The sequence below is a fragment of the Megalops cyprinoides genome, chromosome 2 (assembly GCF_013368585.1).
Source record: "Megalops cyprinoides isolate fMegCyp1 chromosome 2, fMegCyp1.pri, whole genome shotgun sequence".
Taxonomy (NCBI): Eukaryota; Metazoa; Chordata; class Actinopteri; order Elopiformes; family Megalopidae; genus Megalops; species Megalops cyprinoides.
This window is the reverse complement of record NC_050584.1, coordinates 17,168,471-17,181,906: the sequence shown is the minus strand read 5'-3', so window position 1 is coordinate 17,181,906 and position 13,436 is coordinate 17,168,471. Positions and strand designations below refer to the sequence as shown.

General features: G+C 43.7%; 1 protein-coding gene across 2 annotated transcripts in view; it reads left to right on the top strand.

Moving 5' to 3' along the window:
• Positions 1-1,093: 1,093 nt before the first annotated feature.
• Positions 1,094-13,436, top strand: part of sulf1 (sulfatase 1) — a 46,164-nt gene continuing 33,821 nt past the window's right edge. For both annotated transcript variants that reach the window (XM_036521073.1, XM_036521071.1), the window contains exon 1: positions 1,094-1,237. The gene's annotated coding sequence lies outside the window, so the exon portion shown is untranslated. The remainder of the gene's footprint in view (positions 1,238-13,436) is intronic.

Sequence of the window (13,436 nt, the reverse complement as noted above, 5' to 3'; positions counted from 1 at the left end):
GTCATTTGGTAAGTGTATTGTAAGTGTCAGAAGTTGTGACTCACATGATCAATGAGTAATTTTCTATTAGAATGAAGTAAAGATAAAAAGGGACACGAGGTGTGGGTAACACGTAAACGATCCTCTTGGTGAAACCATTCCAGAGATTTCAAGCATTTTTTGAGAAATTTGGCACTGTTGAAGTCCGAACACACAAATGTAATGTCACACAAGTTCACGTCATGTGTATTTATGCTCACAAATGCTGCTAGTTAGATGTCCCTGCGGTCCCTCGCTCCAATTCATTGCCCCGTAGCCCAAACCAGTTTTTCCCTGCCGTCTTCCCCCTTTTTTAACTTAAGGCGATGGATTTGGAAGGGAGGAATGCCGCAGAGGGAGTGAGGAGATTTATCACAGGGAGGTGTGGGCTGTGTAGCTGGTGCTGACCCAGCTGCAGATGTGACAGTTTAGTGCAAACGGCAGCCCGCTGTAGAGCCAGCGCTTTGTTTTAGGAGATTCATTCAAATGGCTCTGCCACATACTTTGCTGAATTGTTACTCTTTCAGCAGTGCGAGAGGTGGGGATTGGGCAGCCCCCCCCCCCTCCCCGGCTCCCAGCACAAGGCATAAGGGGAAACACGAGGCTACCCTTCGGCTTGTGTGCTTCTCTCAGCGTGCGTCCTCGGGTGCTTTTGGGATCTTAGGGTGTTGTGAGGAGTAACATAGCTGGTCAGCAGGCATAATCCACTCCCTCTCCACTCTCCCCCGGCACCTCCTCCCTTTCTTCTTTTTTTTAGGAATTATTTCTCTCTCTCTCTCTCTCCCTCCCTTTTCCCCTCACTCCCTCCCTCCTCTCTCTGTCTCTCTCCCTCCCTCCCCGTATCTCTCCCCTCTCTTCCTCTCTCTCTCTCTCTCTCTTTCTCTGAATCTCAGGTTACCGTGCCCGGAGTTTTCAAACGTCTGCTAGTGTTTCCCTGTGTCCTTGTCCCTGCCTCCTGCCTCTGAAGAGCCACCCAGCAGTCTCTGTGATTGGATTGGGTAGTTAGTCTTGACACACCACTGTGCTGAGTGCTTGAGGACGTGTTTCAACAGATGGTTGGGGTTAGTGTGTGTCATCACATTGGAGAAAGGATTAGAGAAGGAAGGTTGTCTTCCAGGAGCTGTGTGGTCCTCAAGAACCAACCTTTATGAGAGGAAGAAGTGAGGAAACAAGGAGGAATCCTTTTCTTCTACCAGAGGAGTTCTCTCCCTGATTTCAGGTAGTGTAAAACTTTTTTTTCCTTTCCCAGTTTCTCAGTTTGTTTTTTTTTCCCCAAACCTTTGAGCAGTAGCATTGCATGCATCCACATTCAAAAGTTATCATGAAAAGCTGATTATTTAACTTAGTGGAGATAAATGCCTCAGTTCACACTGTTGTAAAACCAGTGCTCAGCAACCACTGGGACAGCTTTGTTGAAGATACAGGATTCCTGCGCAATACAGACCTGATGCCACTTCCACAAACACAAACTCATTTGTGTAGCTTCATAACGTTGCTCTCCTGAGTGACTGGATTTATTTTGGTTTTTAAATTCTTGGGACTTTGGGGATTAGAGTGTGCACATTCCACACATATGGTGCTCTCTTCCACACATGCAACTACTTGTTAAAATTTTTTTGTAATTTGTAGGAAAAATCAAACCAAACTAGTCCGGATTGCAGAAAACACCAACTGTGTCTAAACACAAGTGGATGAAAGATTGTTTTATGTCGTCAGAAGTGACTGTTTCAATGTTTGTAGAATAATTATGTCTTACATGTTTTTTTTTTCAATGTACTCTAAATATTTGCCATGTGTCTGTAGTAAGAAATTACCAACAGTGCTGGTGTTTAATGCAATCAGCACTCTCTCTTATTAGTAATTTGTAGCACAGGATAATAACATGTATGCTGGTTGGCAGCAAAATGTATGGAATTCAGTGAAGCATTTTGGTCATGTAAATGCATCAATCTTTTCTATTTCTAAGTTACCACTCTTGGCTTAATGTGTCTCCATACTAAATAAATGTGCTGTTGAAGAACATCTTCCGGATAAACTGTCAAAGCTGCAATGTACCCTTGGGGAAGTCAGAATTTATGTCTCAGTTCAACTATTTAACTCCACTGAAGTGAGCAGTGAGACTTGCCAATGGAGTGGGAATATGATGTATATTATTTATACACCTCTCAAAGCAATGTATACTCTGTGAGGTGTTTGCAAAGTAGATTGTACAGCTGTAGGGGTAAAGTAAATAAGATTGTGCCAAGGAAAAAAAAGGAGTTCTGTAAAGCCAGAATCGTGCAAACTGTGTTGAAATCTATTAACCTGCTTCGTCTGTCTATGCTGTGTTAATGTAACACAGCTCCAAAAGTATGTGGGGGGAATAACATATCCAAATACCCATTGTGCATAGGGATATATGATGTGTTTTAGATTTATTGGGGAAGAGAAAGGACAATGTGATTTGTAATCTCGGTGAAAGACCATGATATAGTTAATACTTTAACAGTACTGTAACAGATTTTTGGTGGAGGATAATCACTTACAAACTCGTGTCCTGAGGAAAGTGCTTGTTTTAGTTTTAGTTCATTGTTCATTGTGAAATCCAGCTTCATCAGCAGTTGGGAACTTATCTTGGGCTACCAGTGTATTCTCATGGTTGGGAAGGTGCCTTAGGTCTATCATTGATAGCAGTCACTTCTGATTAACAGTCACAGGGTTTTCTCGTTGCACATGTGCTACATCTGTGATACAAGCATGAAACTGATTATATATCACAGCTCCCTAACGTTTTATTTTAAAACTGATGTTTGATGTATACCTACGCAGTCTTGACCGTTTGACATCTAGCAGCATCAGACTGCAGCATGCATCAGCGCGGCTTTCGTCCAGCAGAGTTTTCCTCTCTGTATTTATAGGGAACACATGTGGTGGCGAACTGTTGGCATCTGAAGCGCACAGCTCTGTGAGCTCTGATGTCCCAAATGCTCATTTCTGCAAGCTTCTTGAGTTTCCCATTCATGTGAGACCACTCTCAAATTTTGTAACTTATAGAAGTTTTTCAGTTTGTTTTGTTTTAGATGCCCTTGGTTTCACATTGCAAGGAAATCATTTTTTGCCGACTTTCCTCAGTAGCTTAAAATGATTTGGACTAGCTTATGCGCAGGGTCCCTTCCATGCCCAGTTACTGAACCGGTACCTCGGCAAGAGCACCGTTCATGACCTACTTTTTTCTAAATGGCAAGCTTATGCCAAGGTGCCGCTTCCAGCCAGAAGTTGGCTGCAGTTTGGAATTGGTTGCACCAGGCACTGTTAGCGCGAAATGTGAAAGAAGGGCTTCGGATTTTCGCTCGCGTTCCCACACCGTGCGCAATCCTGCACAGAGTGCATCGAGGGCAAGTCCTGCAGCGGTCGCCAGGCGCATTCGCGGGAACGGGACCTTACACCCGTTTTGCATCGCTGTATGTAAACAATAGCAGCAGCTGCTACAAATAAGTTGAAATTCCAGGCAGGCCCTGCCAAAGCAAATATTATTCCAGTAGCTGTTTTGTCATCATTAGATTTTTTAACTTGAGACTAGCTGCGCTGCAAGAGTGCGAGCCAGCGCTGGAACTTGTAATAATAAAGAGGAAGTATTATTCATGCAGAAGGAACACAGCGCAGACCGGGGAGCCGGTGCGGAGATCCAGCCGCTGAGAACGGCAGCGCGTTTGCATCGCTAACCCTCTGGGAGAGCGCGCGGGGTTTTAGCTGTTAATACATGCATTAGACGGGTCTGAAGTGCAAGTCTGAGTTCACCTCGAACCTGTCTCCGGTTTGCGCGTCCTCACAAATACATTCATGTGCATGTGTGTGTTTGCTGTTGCCGCCTAAGCAGCATTTGTGTTCACAATGGATCTGTCTCCGGTTGCATGTCCTCAAGAATACATTTACGAGTGTGTGTGTGTGTGTGTGTGTGTGTGTGTGTGTGTGTGTGTGTGTGTGTGTGTTTGTGAGTGTGTTAAACTGTCAAGAGCATGGAACAAGGATGAATTAATAACCTGCATGCACATGAATACGCATGCTGTGAGTGTTTTCTGTTTGCTGGCAAACATTGTCCACATGGAAGTTTTAGAACGTGTGTTCTGCCCTTGCCATTTGCATTCATTTATGAACTTAAATGAAAAACAGGTTTCTTGCTACGGGGATTGGGAAGCAGTGTTTAACCGTATTCCTGGAGCTTTTCACTGAGAAAGGTTGGAGGTAACCATTCACGGATGTTTATAGAAACCCCCCCCCCCCCCCCCCCCCAATGCTTTCAGCCCGGCACAGTGTTACTGCCTCTGCAGTGTCAGACAAATCAGTTTCTTAAGTGTCAGGCGTTTGGCAGTGAATTGGGCAAAACATTGACGTGCATTGTTTGAAAGGCCAGGAGGGTTTATTGATTTCCCTCAGATTTGTTTTGGTAACCTACCAGCCTAGTTTGTATCACTCCCACACAGAGGTGCCACTGATGGTTTCTCTGTCCCGCATGGTGGCTGCTCTTATCTCTCTCCCCTTTGTGTAAGTTTAAGAATGATTCGTCTGTAGACGGTGCTCACATTGCTATGAATCTTCATCTTTGTAACAGTGTCCCTCTAAAGACCCAGTACCCAGGCTTTTGAAGTGCTGGAGAGAGTCACGTTTACAAGGGAATTCAGTGAAAGGCACTTTGTTTGACAGTGTGATAAATAGACATCCCAGAAATGTGATTTCATGTATATGTAATTAAAAAGGATCAGTGAAAGATCAGATGTTTTTAGTATTGTTGGTTCTAACGTTGCATTATAAAGCAGGTATAATGTGCAACAGAAATTGTGGGGGGGATTTGAGGGCGTGTTTTTTTGGGGGGTTGGAGGGATTCTTTTGCTGTAATACCTACACAGTTACTGCAGAAGGGGGTATTCACCCATTACCTTTTTATTATTTTTTTTGTTTTAATTTCTCAAGGTCACAATAGCACCCCCCAGTGTTTGTCCAGTCACACACCAGTGCATCTGAGGTCATCACCGACAAACATTAGATCAAGTCCTTGTGTGAAATTGCTGTTCAATCCTGTCAGCTGCTACTAAATTGGTTCTTCGTGAGAATGCGTGCAGCAAGCTCAGAAGTATCACACTTCATCATGGGTGAACATATAAACCTCAGTCATGCAGATCATTGCAAGGCTTGTACCCGCTTGAAACGCAACTCAAAATTTGCAGCTCCAGTTTTTCCCGTGCAAACCATCTCGTGTCATCAACCTTTTCATTCATAACGCAGCGGCCAGTGAAAAGAGGAATGGCACCTAATTATCTTTTTGGTACTTCTGGCTATCGAAACTTTTTTTTTTTTGAGTTGGGGGAACATCTGTCATGAGCTTTGCAGAGAGCCAAGAAGAGCCCTGAAGCAGAAGGGCATCTGTGGCTCCTCCCACTGTGACACACTGCAGTGGGCGGTGTCTGCGGGCAGAAGGAGCGAAGAGCGGGGTGAGCTGGGGAGAGGGGAGGCAGGTCTCCGGGCGGAGGCCGCCTTGTTGTGGTCGCTGAATGGGGGTCAGAGGGCTGCCTACCGTCATGCCGTGTCCTGTCCCCCCGTCCCCCCACCCCCCCTGCTCCCCCCTCAGAGCCTCACTGTCCCTGCCTTGTCAACTCTCTTGTGCAATAATCCGCTCCCCGGGGAGAAGCAATCTGTTTTAGATGTGAAAGAGAAAGGCCCGCCTGTATCACGTACAATTAAACTCCCGTCAGAATGCATCTGAGGCAGATTTGGTTTAAAGCGCAGAGCCGCTGGGGGGCCAGCCCTTTCATCCGCCGCCCCCCTATATAATGGAGATAATGGAGAAGCATCTCGAGGAACCGGCACGCACTCAGGTCACCCGGCGGCTTGCTTAATAAAAAGCAGCATGCGTCGGTTTCGGCAGCTCTCCTCTTTTTTACCCCAGGCCGCAGGAAAACGCAGCGAGCAGCTGACAGTGGTGTTTGGCCCGTGGGCGGGTGACCGAGTGTGGCCTCCGCTCTCTCTCTGTGTCTCTCTCCTCATAGGCTTTGTCTGCCATAGAGATTCACAGTCCCACTGCTGACCTCCGCTGCGGTTTACACTTTGGCCCAATGTGAAAACTTGCCTAGCAATTATGTGTTTTTTATTGTTGTTTTTTTTGTCAAGAGTGGAGATTCAGATCCCAGGAGAAATGCCCTTTCCAAATTCAGTGATTTGTTGCCTTTTACTGACGGACCCCTGACCATTATAAAAAAACATAAATCACGCAGACGGTCATGTGGTTCCATCACTTGTCACGGGCTGAATCTGAAGAATGAGTGCCATCTAGATTCATGGAGGGGTCTTTAAAGCATTTCATCAATGGCTTCGGCAGTGGATTTATGAATGGGTCATTTGTGAGTCGTGAACTGAACTGTGTTGGGTGAAAACAACAGCTAGCTCTCTGCTCTCTGTAGCTGTACACTTTCAGGTCATTGTTCTGCCCTGAGTCCTATGGAATCGTCTGATTCGATTTCAGTTGTGTGGGCAGATCAAGTGGAATAAAAGCCTAGGGTGGAGATTTGTTTCACTTCATATCTGTATGATGAGACTGATTTTGTCTTTGGGGCAGAAAGAGATGAATTATCGTCCATGTTTGTGCATGCATTGGGAATGTGTTTGCTGTGTGAGCACTGGGAATGTTGCACATTCTCCACTTAAAAAGACATATTTCTCGCAAGGAGGCGTAACCTTTAAATACAGTTCATTTAAGGAGGTGGTGAAACACAGTCACCATTAAAAGGTAGACTTAATTGAATTACAAATGACGTGATCCCACACCTCTGAAAGCCACACAGGTGCTGCCGGAGGCGGTGTGTGTGCGAGTGAGGTCGTCTCTGAATACAAATGACAGGTTTTGTTGTGATGCCGACGGAGACTGGAGCGGCACATACCAACTGGCAACACATTTTACGAGCGGTATCGTGTGTTAAACATCTTAGTAATGGAAAAGCTTGTTTATGACAGGCAGGGTCACCGATGGCTTTTTTTACGCTATCTGTGTGTGTGTCTACAGTTTCCCAGGAATATGTCTGCACACGTTTCGCATTCTGTGAGGGTATTGTTTCAGACCGTGCCAGAAATACCCTTGCAAACTGTCAGTGACAGAGCCATTAACTACTCAGCTCCTGTCTGGAATTTGGTTCCAAAATGTTTTGGGGGGGGACACATGATTTTGAAATGTGTACCTTCGCAGTCCCCATGGGATGTCTAAACATTACCCTCTGTCTATATACTCATGAGCTGTGAGCATAATTACCAGACTTGTGTTAATTAGGTAGGAGAAAACAGTTCAGGGGCCAATGTTGTTTCAGTACATAAATACTTGAATGTTACCTGCAATCAGGCTCTCTCTCTTTACCCCTTTAATTAACGTTAGTTTGAAACTATGCCTTTAAATAAGTAGGTTCTTCATTTCACTAAAACTTTTAAATGTTGTCAATTTGACTAATTTTAGCTCACGATTTTTGCCGCCAGCATTAGCGTTTCTGACGTGCCAAGAGAAAGGAATAAATACTGGCTTCATAATCCATGTGGTAAATTACGACCTTGAAGATCCCGTGTAGGCATGGTTTTAAATGATTGATTCTTGATTAAGAAAAAAACTGCAGAGAGATTGGGTTTCATTTTCCATCCAGCGACTTAATTTGTTATGTCTGTGTGAAAATGGCTTTGTGCTCTGGAAGTGCAGCAGAGAGAACCCGACAAGGGCGAAATAAAAAGCCTCAATCCCACTTCTGTCTGTCAGCCCAGATGTTCCAGCACCAGCTGTGGTTTTGTTCTACAGTAAATCCAGCTGTTATTTACATTTCAGGTCAGGGCTCAATCCAGTTAGGCCCTGTCCATTACTGAGGCGAGAGAGCAGCTGGCTGCAGAGGGGGCAGCTGAAGAGTGCTGTTTTTACTGTCTATATAAGGCCTGTCAACTTTGACTCTGTCAGCTCTGTCAGCTCTGCATCGGTCCCATTTTAGATTGTATGCATTGGTGCATGGTAATACCTTTATGTGTATGCTGTTAATTGATGTAATCACCAGACTTCAGCTCTTAATTGAATTGAACTGCTGAAGTGAAAGCAAGTGAGGTGCCCCAAACTGTTGGACGTTATTTGAATTGTGTCTGGCTTGGTCTTGCAAAGATTAGGTGGAAAAAAAATGTAAAAAAAAAAAAAAAAAAACACAATTTGGTGCAGTGTTACACTTTTTCAAGTAATCATTAGCTTAGTGCTTCCAAATTCGGGGACTGACACGCTTACGGACATTAATGTGGCACTGGGCTGAACACGTTGTCACATTCTTTTAGTTTTCTAATTGGGTTACTTTAGGACTAATTCGGTGTAGCCACTGTGCATTACATTCAACTGTGCGCACTTACAAATTGCTGTCGTGTCAAAACCTGTCCTCCCCTCCGAGCAAATCTAGTGGACAAGCGGCCCTCCGAGAGCAGGCATTAATCATTTCTGAATCCACATGGGTCATTAAATCTTTAAACTGTTTCAGCAGACCCTTCTCGCTTGCCTGTGTCAGCGAGCGGCCCGGGTTCAAAGAGGGGAAAAGCCCTCGTGTTCCTGTTGCAGGCACGGCTCTGACTCACCGTCGGTTCCACCTAAGCCCAGCAACATGTCTTTTCTCTTAAAGAAAGCTGATGTACATAAAAAAGGGATTTATGTCTTAAGACTCGCCTCTGTCTCGCACTTCTCAGCCCGCTGCCGAAAGAGAATGTGGAGATTACCGAGGGGGGCTAAAACGCAGAGCGTTAACAGAAACGCTCTTGGCTCCTGACTCTCTTCAATGTGGGACTGGGCTGCTGATTTCATGGAAAAGAGGGCAATTTTATTTATTCTGAACAATTACCTCAGTGGAAACTCATTGAAGCTATTTGAATATTTTCTCCTTTTTGTGTGGCGCTGTTGTAATGTATCATTGGAAATATTTCACTCGTGGTAGAATGAAGACAAAAAACACGCATGCATACTCTCCCTTGGAAATGTGACTGTTGGAGTTTGGATGTTGAACAAAGAGAATCACGGGAAAGATGTGATCAGAACTGTTTTATTGGACAATATAAGAGGGTGCTGAAAGTGGTGTGTGGTAGTCTGCCATTCTTTTCCAAATATTCACTTGTTGTTTATTTTGTTTTGTTTTGAAATATTTCAACAGGATGAACCTCTTGAGACAGAACATCTCATTTACCAGAGAGTGGTGTGAGATTCAGAAATAAAAACAGCAACACACAGTGATTGTGGTAATACATTACAACACTGTTGACAGAGACACATTCAAACTCGCTCAATAAAATTGCAATAAAATGGGATTTGTGTCATTTACAACTTTAGTATGTCAATGCAGGAACATTTGTTCACCAGAAATGTCACAAGTTTGTTTATAAAAGTTAGTTAAATTTGAAATGGATTTCAGATGACCAGATTCTGATTTTCAGGAATCTTGAAACTTTATTCTTCTCGGGATTTAGGGGAAGTCCTAACATTTTCAGCCATCCCGTGTGAGTATGTACAATCGTACCTAATTAACAAGTGGATGCCTTTGTAAAGTTAAGCCAGTGAAAATTTTGTTGATTTTAAAAGTTCAGCCAATCTCCATATATGCCACAATGTGGGATTCAGGACTGGCAACCAAGAACAAATCTGGGAATCCATCTGATGCAAGAACTTCCTTGCCTGTACATGGTTTCTGTGATATCCTACAGAAACAGGACTGGGGGTTATTTTTTGAACAAAAGGATTCCAAGTCGGACTCATTGATTTATGTTGCAATTTTAGTAGGTAGTCCAAGCTCTACCTTGGCATCAGACAGAGCAACATTTAGTCATTATCAGGGTTGGGAGGGTTACTTTTAATATGTATTCCACTACAGATTACAGAATACTTGCCCTAAAATGTAATTTGTAACGTATTCTGTTAGATTGCTCAAAGTAAGTAATGTAATCTAAATACTTTGGATTACTTTCTGAACACTGTGCTTTTAATTTTTAAAAGTATGTAAGTAAAGGTGTGAATGTGGCATATACTGGTTGGGTAATTCTCACGAACTATGTCCAAGTGATGTCAAAATCTAAATAGCTAAACTTGAGTGATTTTTTTACTGCAATACATAAAATAGTCTATATTTTTTTTAATTATGATAACATTTCACATGGAAAAAAAAAAAACATTTAAAGCATTTTACAAAAGTTTTATAAGGACGTGCACCAGTATAATTCATCCGACGGTTCTGAACGGTTATTTTTAGAATGTTCGCTTAACACTGTCGTGGCTAACATTTTGGCACCCCCATGTTAAGTCTATGGGCATTTCAGAATTGTAAATGGTAATTCAAAAACTGTACATTACATGAAAACATGAGTTAGAAAAGGCACAAGCCACCCTAAATAAATTATGAGTGAGAAAGGAGTAGCTTAACAGTTTAATGTATAATATGCGTAGTGTAAAATTTTTTGGAGTAATCGCAGTTTTGAACGTGTGAAATTTCACTTGTTTTGTCACTGTATCTACTCGTTAGCTAGCTAGCTTTAATACTATACCTACGAGCTTACTAGCCTAGCCAGCTGAATAGCTAATCCAGTGCACCCATACTATGTAAGATAGCTAGCTAGCGATCAATATTAGCTTAAATAATGAAAAAGAGATGCTTCTTCAGGTTAGAGGTCGACTCTTTTGAAACGGATAGCAGTTTCTTTGTTGGCAAACACAGCTTGCATTGTACAGTTATGTTGCCACCTTTGCCAAATTTGAAAGTAAAATGGTCGCGGTATTTCCATGACATAAAGGCGTTGCGCTGGTTGTTTTCTGTCTCACGCTCCAGTCTGTCTTGTGAGTCAGGCGGGCTGCGCGCTTTTTTCTTCTTTTTTTATTCCCGTGAGGGGCATATGGGAGATGCATCCCAGAGTTGCCTATCAATGGATTTAAATGGTAACTGTAACGGAATACAGTTACTCATATTTTGTATTTTAAATACCTAACGCCGTTAGATGTATTTCGTTACTCCCCAACCCTGGTCATTATACATTTAGCGTAAATAAGGCGCATAGATGACACATTTATTACAGTAATAAGGAAACAGTTGTTGGTGCTGTAATTAATTTTTCAAGATTTTCTTTTCCATAGACCCATAAATATTTTACTATTGCCGGTCCGCGGTCCTTTGTCATGTGTTGTGTTGATCAAAGGCCAGATATTTGAAAAGGCGTTCTGCCGTTGCATTCCTCTCACCCTCTCCCTTCTTTCTGATCTGTTTTTGTGCTTCCCTCATTAACCATGTGCCTATAAATAAGCCGCCTTCCAGAAATCCTTTAAAACTCCAGATACAGGAAGACTTCCCAGCTGACCCAGACCACGAGGTGCGGTTACTGCCTCTGTGGTGGTGGAATTGATCTTGGGAAAGGGGCAGGTAACCCGAGGGAACAACTGATAGCTTCAGTTGTGCCATATTTCATTGTATGACACTGATTAGAACTAATGGCCGAGAGAGTAAAGCTGTCCCTCTGTATTGTCACTGTGGTGATGCACTACACCGGGTGAAAGTGTAAGGAGAGTCGGGTGACAGCCAAGCATTAAAGTCTAACATTGTTACACCGCTGTAGGGCTCTTGTGGTTTTGGGCTTATGAGAAGCATCTCCTCTCTCCAAGGCCAAGGAGGAGAGAGAGGATTTATGAAAAGGCCTTGCGCTCTATGCGAAAATACTCCCCATGAATGGTGAGTGGAGGCATGGTGCTGGAGGTGGACTTGCAGATATATGACTTCCCGTGCTGTCCCACTGAAAGGGAACGGATCCCATCTCCTTCAAGCCCTGCACAATGCATGGCTGCTGTTTCTAATGCCGTAAAACTTCAGTCAAAACCTCACCGTCACTGCTTAAGTTGAACTTCAAAAGGTAGCTCTTGTAAGCTGCTCCTGTGATATGTGTAAGTGAATTCAGAGGAGGTTCTTCCAAATCATACTATCCAGAGCTTTTCTTGTATTTGACTCGCAAGAAAATGAATGTATTGACTACCCAGCGTATCAAAGTGTTTATTGGCGTGGGTTCCAGCCCGGTTTTAACACACAAGCGTCGCTCGGTGGTTTATTGGCCTGATTGTGCTATGCGGGCTCTCTGCAGACGCGCCGCGGAGTGCCGGGTGTTCTGGCCTTTTAAAACCGGGCACCACCTGCGACTCCTCTGCTTACTGCAGCTGGCACAGCGGGTCTGTCTGAGACCGAGGCCTCTAGGAGGGCCCCCGCTCCTCTGATTCACTCTCTGACCTTTACCCCTGTACAGCCTGCACTCTTTCTCTCTCTCTCTTTCTCCTCCTCTCTTTCTCTCTCTCCCTCTCCCTTCATCTCTGTGGCTCTGCTACTGTGCACACCCCTAGCGGGGTGACCTCACCCGCTTGCACCCGACGGAGGATCCCGTTCCGCCACGGCCTCCCCTCGTATGTTTTAATCATTTCCCTCTTAGCCTTCTCAAAAAATCTCCCCAGCTTTCCCATCGGACCACCTGGTGGCACCGAGAATCCAACTTTGAAGTCTCCGGAGCAGGATTAATTTAATTATATATTTTACATGCATTTATAATTAATGACCGCGTTCTGGCAGGTTAGGAGACTACAAAGGGGTCCCTTTCCATTTTCCAGGCTTTGGGATTAATTCGATGGAGGTTCAGATTGTTAGCACAAAGCCATTGCCATTCTTCTTAAATTACAGCATGGATGTATTAAAATAGTTTGCTGTAATCAAACGCTTGCCTCCCCCCGTCATCACCCCCCAGTTTCAGCATTTAAATACTTACAGCTTTGCAAAAAGGAAAAGACAAAGGTCTGCTTTTTCTGCAGCGGTTCTTTAGTTTTGAAATATGGTTATTGTCCTTTGGAGTGGCTGCCATCTTCCTAGGTGTTCTTGAACATGAATATCCTATTTCCTTAAATGAGCCGAGTAAAACCGAGATCCAAGCGCAGCTATTGAGTTATGTGTTATACTGCAGAAGGTTTCCTGAAGTAGTGAGTATGTTTAGATCATGGTGATTGTGATGTACACACATTTTCACTGTCATTTTTATCATTTTATCATTGTAATGTTGTCAAGTACTCCATCACTGTAAGTTGCTGAAATAGAGCAGATGGTAAGATTGCCCCATTTGACCTTTCTAGACCTTTATTATGACACCAAACCGGTTCATTTTAGCAGTAAGTCGAAACTTTATGAGAATGAATTTTAGTTCTGTATTAAACAGTGGCAGTGACAGTGGCAGAGGTGACATTTATCCTGTCTGTGATCCCATGTTCTGGTTTCTTTTCGTAGTCAGGAGTCAGACCCTCCTTATGCCACTTTAAGAAAGTTATCCTCTATTTTGAGCTCATTTGAAGGTTTCCTCAGCTGTTGCAGATGGAGCTTGTGGAGGCAAGCAGATGGACT